Source organism: Lathyrus oleraceus, chromosome 4 (genome assembly GCF_024323335.1).
Source record: "Lathyrus oleraceus cultivar Zhongwan6 chromosome 4, CAAS_Psat_ZW6_1.0, whole genome shotgun sequence".
Taxonomy (NCBI): Eukaryota; Viridiplantae; Streptophyta; class Magnoliopsida; order Fabales; family Fabaceae; genus Lathyrus; species Lathyrus oleraceus.
Window position 1 is genome coordinate 92,618,062 of NC_066582.1, and position 6,623 is coordinate 92,624,684.

A 6,623-nucleotide genomic window follows, 5' to 3' on the forward strand; every position below is an offset into this window, starting at 1 on the left:
GTGTAGAAGGGTTCCCACTTTCTGGACCCACACTTTATTGTCTGAAGCTCTCCCAGGCCAGGGATAAGAGCTGTGAAGTCTCATCTTCACTCACCTTTCATCTGCTTCACCCTAACTCTCAATGTTAGGGTTAAGAGCTAACATTACCCTGTTACAGTGGTTTGTTTGTCGAGGTTGATATGACCCCTCGACTAAAACCTAACCTTGATTGAGCCAACTGATTGCATATAGTGTGTGCTATTTGTGCTTGTGCTTTTTTTAGTTTAGCTTGCTTCCTGTGCAAGTTAGGGTTAGTTTGGCTTGCTTCCTGTGCAAGTCATGTTTAGGTTAGCTTGCTTCCTGTGCAAGTTAGATAGCAACCTTGACTTAGGGATGATTTGCATGATAACATCTAGGCTCGAGTCGTAGTCTCCCTAGTTGTGTCTCCCTCTGTTATCTGGTTAGGCTAGTCCTGTGTCCCTGCGTAGGGGAACTACGTCGCCCTGATCCTCATACCAGATGAGGTACGTAGGCAGGAGATGAGCTGATCTCTCCGGGCGTCCTTTTGTTTTGTTTGTGTGAGTTGTTTCTCCTTTTCTGGTTGGAGTCCGATGTAAGTCCAGCGCTTGGCATTCGGTTTCCAGTTTCTTTGTTGGAGTCTGACGTAAGTCCAGCGATTGGCAGTTGGTTTCCAGTGTTTGTTTATTGGTTCGGAGTATGATGTAAGTCCAGCAATTGGCATTCGACCTCCATGTTTGCCTGTTTGTGTGGAGTCTGACGTAAGCCCAGCGATTGGCAGTAGGTTTCCCATGTGGTTTTGTTTGGCGTGCGTTAGTTGAGCTACGAGTGCTCTGATTCTTCTTTAGTCTGAGAAGATACGTATGCATAGGATGCGACATCCTAGCGAGCACGTTTCCCCTGTCCGAACTACGTCGACTCTGATGTCTGTGCCTGATAGACTACATAGGCCCAGGATGCGATACCCTGCCGATTCAGTTTCTGTTGTTTTCCTGTGTCTCTTTCAGCCGGTGTGTGTGATGTTTTGAGCAGTGTTTAGCAACCATTTTCCTTCCTTTTGTGCATGGATCCCGTCGAGTACGACGGATGCGTAGGGGTGCTAATACCTTCCCTTCGCATAACCGACTCCCGATCCCATTCTCTTTGGTCGCGAGACCATGCTTTTTCCAGGTTTACTTCGAGCGTTTCCTTTCCCTCTTTTGGGATAAATAACGCACGGTGGCGGCTCTGTTGTTTTTGTTTTCCCGCCGGTTTTTCGCGTAATGCGACAGCTGGCGACTCTGCTGGGGATATAGAGAAGTTGACCTCTTGCTGGTCCATCTTCCCTAAGTGAGTCTCTCCTAGCGCTCTCTAGGTTAGGGTTTGGTTGCTTCTGCTGTTTTATTTATTGCATTCATTTATTTATTGTGTGCATTTATGTGTGCATTAATGTTTGCATTCATTCATATTCATCTGTTCATCTGGCTGGCTGGTTGTCTGTTTCTCTCTGTTGGGGTGGGAGTTACTCGAGGTAAAAGGCCCAATACCCAGGCCATGAGTGAAATCTAGGATACTTAGGAATAGAGTGATTCATGGGAAGCGGGTGGTATCGCGCCACTTAGCGGAACATTGATATCACGAGCAGTTCAGACCCTGGTGGGATATTATTGTTGCATACTTCGGGTGTGTCTATGATGATATTCTGCGAAAGGTTATTTATGTTGCGTTTCTCTCGACCTTACCCTGGCCTAGATGACACCCGTGAGTGGGGAGGGAATGATCATTATTACAGGTACCGTTGGTGACTTATGGTCCTGTTGGTGACTTTGGGTTCAGATGACAGTTTCTCAGTTGACTTTGGGTTTCAGATGAATTGGGGTTCCGAGTTTAAACCGAAGCTTCGATCCTGCGTTCTGAGATATACAGCCAGCCAGTCTTGTCTGCATCATTTGCATCATAGCATGTTTATTTTCAAAAAAAATAAGCAATAAAAAAAAAGAAGAAAAAAAAAGAAAAAGAAAAAAGCTAATCTCTGCATGCATATCATTTCTCAGGTACATTCCAGAGTCTATTCACTGATAGGGATGGCAACAGTCCCAGAGTTGAAGCGGAAGACTTGTTCCTACAGCTTTCACCGTGAGCCTTTGACGTCTCTGATTGATTTGAGAAACCTTATGACCAGTGGTAACCATAAGGGGTTCCTACAGCTTTCACCGTGGCCCTCAGACGGCTCAGAATGATAGATGGTGTCGTCTACCCTGGGAACGGTATGCACGACAGGAGGAGGCACAACAATGACCGGGCTAGATGCCGGCATCGAAGCGAATGTTGGAGCAGGAATATCAGGCATAAAACCAGGAGGCATCCCCCACGGGAACCCGGGCGGCATGGCTGTTGGCACAAAATGGGCACTGGCAGCTGGCACAGTTGAAGAAACAACCTCAGAGATGACAGTCCTCTGGGGAGGAGTTGCAGGTGTTGGAGACGGCTGATTCTGAGCAGCTAGGAAAGACTCCATTAAAGCACTCAGTCTGGCGACTTCCTCTTTCATCTCTCGGTTTTCTTGCTCAAGATGATCCATCAATCTAGAATAGTTGGCTCTGGTGTAGTACCGATGAGTCAGCTTGTCTTCAAAATAAATGAAGAGCCCAGAGTTAGGCCACAGACAAGAAGACCGGAACAAACACCTGCTTATGCAAATGATGCATGCAATGCTGGTGCATATTATTTGCAAATTTTGAATATTAAGCATTTGATCTCATATGGAAAATATATCATCAAATATATTTGAGAAAAAGAAGTACAGCATGGTCAATCATATTACAAGGGAAAAGGAAAATAAACATCCTATGGATCCCTGGAAACTCGGGATGCCGGAAGATAAGTTGCACGAAGCCTCTTAATCTCTCTCTCATATGCTGCTTCCATATCCGCCTTCTATTTGGCGAGTCTGTCATACCTCTTTTTCCAGAATTTGGAAGACTGAGGAAGTAGAGAAGTCCAAGCATCGTTCGGATCATCAATCACCTGATGCTCGAGGAATTCGATCAGAGCATCCTTCTCCTTAAGCTGTTGAAGCAACTCTTCTCTTTCACGGATCCAGGCACGTGAAAGGTCTTCGTCTCTCGACTCCTCTACGCCTTGGTTAGGGAGGGTTGAAGGCCCAGCCACAACCAAAGGTGTAGGTCTCGGATAATCATAAGGCATGAGATACTCGGATGCTCTCTTCCTCACCCAAGTAGTATACGGCTCCAAAGCTATGCAGTTCTTCGGACCCAACTCACTTCTACCCTTCTTGTGGATCTTGCGCCAAGCGCGGACCATCCTGGCTTTCAGGCCTTGGGGATCTTTACCCTCCTGAAAGAACACACCTTCTAACAGAATGTTATTAGGTTTATCCTTTAAGGGGAACCCAAGCTGACGTCGTGCTAAGATAGGGTTGTAGCTAATCCCACCACATGTACCAAGAAGAGGCACATTGGAGAATTCACCACAAGAATCAATAATCTGCAGAGTGTCATATACACGATCATACCAAGAGATATCGTCATTAGTGAGAGACATAAGTCTCGTGGACCACCGTAGACATCCCTTATTCTCCTTAAAAGCAACCGTCTGCGGTAAGTGAGAAATAAACCACTTATACAACAGAGGCAAACAACACACAATAGCGCCACCACCCTTTGCATTCCTCAGATGCAAAGAGACATAGGTATCACCCAACAGAGTAGGAACGAGATTAAGAGCAGAGAAAATCCTAATGGCGTTCACATCCACAAATTTGTCGATGTTGGGGAACAATACCAATCCATAGATGAGCAGCACGAATATGGCCTCAAAGGCATACTCACTCATGGCCTTCCCATAAACGATAGCTTGAGCGATGAGGAACTTAGAAGGAAGAGCTTGAATTCCCCCTTTGGTGGTCATATACGCACCAATCAGGGATTCATCTATGTGCAACAAGTCTGCAATCTCTCGAGAAGTCGGAATACTCTCCAAGCCACTGAACGGCACCTGATCCAGAATTAAAATACCCACAAGATGAGCATACTCCTCAAGGGTAGGCAATAGCTGAAAGTTTGGAAAAGTAAAGCAGTGATACAGAGGATCATAGAACTGCGCCAAAGTACTCATCAACCCTTCATCAACCTGAGTAGTCAGCAGAGGCAGAAGCTTCCCATAACGAGCTTTGAAACCCAAGGGATCTAATACATAGGATGTCAAATTCCTTAACTCTTTCAGATCGGGTTGTCTGAAGCTGTATTTCTTTGTATGCCTTTTTTGTCTTTCCATATCTGAAATTTTTGCAAATAAACCCTTTTAAGTTCCTTGAAAATTTTCTGATTTTTTTGATGACATGAATGCAGATGAATGCATGAATGCAACAATCACACTCAAGGATCAAGCAAAGCACACCAGACAAAGGTCATGGGAAAGCACATAGCATCCTTAATATCAATCATCCATTTTGGTGGATTATGGTTTTCACCTTATCGACACCCAAGTTCCATTGATATTAACGATATATGAACCGGCTCAATCATCCTTAATATCAATCATCCATTTTGGTGGATTATGGTTTTCACCTAATCGACACCCAAGTTCCATTGATATTAAGGATGTCTGAACGACTCAACCATGAATCACGGGTTTGTTGCGAATCACGAGCATGAAGTCTTGGTTAAGAACCACCCAAAGGGAGTGTACTAGGGTTTAAACCTGCCGAACATGTTCTATCAAAGGTTCCCATAGTCATCATCCCATCTTTCGAATATTATCGGAGGAACGAATACTCGTATTCCAAAAATATTCTCAAGAGAGACTCTTATGAGTGTAGTATCGCGTAACAATCGCATCAAATATTACATTTGAACGACCTCCGCACTACGTCCTAAAAATAGGCCAAGATGGGCTTGGTAAACTAAGGTCCTTGGCTTCTACGGCACATATTGAAAGAATAATGCCTAACCACAAATGACTTGTGTGACATCATTAATCCAACATGACCTCCACTAAGTGAATGGACTCGCAAGTCAACTTGCTAAGGAATAACTCCACACAAGTCGACGAGACTATGCCATTCTCCTATCATAAGGTGCACTCGAGTTCGGGTATAGAACTCATCTCACAGAGATCACCAAGCAAACAAGCAATTGATATATCAAGCAATTCAAGCATTACAATCAATAAAGTAATCCCAAATTGCACCAAAAATATGTCATAAACAAATAAACAAATATAATACAACAAAGTGTGAAAAGTAGGCAAACCCACCAGGAAGACCCGTTCCCCAGCAGAGTCGCCACTTTTCTGTAGCGGTGTATTCGTCACTTTATGATTTATTGACTAAATCAAAAGCAAAGCATACAAAGATAGAGTCGCCACCGCACTTCTATTTATCCAAAGGAATGGCTAGAAAGCGAACAAAAGCCTAAGAAGTTTTACGCAAAGAAAACTAATAAAAGGTCAGAGATCTGGGTAAGGGGGTAATTATGTTGTGGGAAGGTGTTAGGCACCCACAACATCCTAGGTACTCCTAGGGAACCTCTTTTCATAACTTGTTGTAAAATTATTTGTTTATGAAATATTTTTGTGCAAACATTGATTGAAGGGATGAGAAAAGAATATACAATTTTTATTATTTTTGTGTTTGGATGGATGAAACCCATTGCCTACGTACATTTTCATGAAAGATAAGGATCAAAACGCCGTAGTTCGGCTAAAAGATTTCCAAAAAGTAAGTGGATTGATTTTAAAACAAGAGCCTTAAGGTCTTTCATTATCAAAGGGAGAAAACTCAACCTGAACAACCACAAGTCCACCATGTGAGAATAGCTTCAACATACTAGAGGGGTTAACCCTGTTTTCAGTATGGAAGTCTTACAGTTCGATCACTAAGGACAAAAGGTGAGATTCACATCAACCACTAAGATAATTCAGATCTATGGCTAATGCATGAAAATTTGATTAGGACGTGATCATTGAAATCACAAAAGACAATTGAGTGAGTGGAATTAACCAATTAGAAGTATTCACAAAGATGGTCAAAGTTGGCATTAAGTTCAATTCAAAAAAAGTATTGTGAAAATGAAGTTTGAAAATCAAAGGCTTAAGGCCTAGGTTTCTAGTTTTGAAAACAAGTGAGAATGTTTGCACAAAAGTTTCTGGTTTGAGTTAAGGATGAAAACAAGGTTCAAGGTTAAGCACAAAAGGGGTGATGGTTAAAGGTTAAGGGACACAGCCACAAAATAGGAGTTGCTTTCTCAAGACCATAGAAATGATCCAAGGAAGTTCCTTTGGAATGGTCAAGCACAAGCGCAAAAGCAGGATAAAGCATGGGTCAGAGATAGCCAAAGTAAATGGAAACCAGATGCCAATCAATGGACTTATACTAGACTCACAAAACAAAGATGGAAACCGGATGCCAATCAATGGACTTACACTAGCCTCACAAAGCAGATAAAACATGGAAACCAGATGCCAATCAATGGACTTACACTAGACTCCTAACAACACAAAGGAAACAAATGCAATAAGCAAGAGGAAACAAGTTGCCAATATATGGTCTTACACTCGACTCCCAGGAAATGGAATGCCAATCAATGGCCTTAGTTCCAACTCCTACCAGATCACAGGAAACAAAT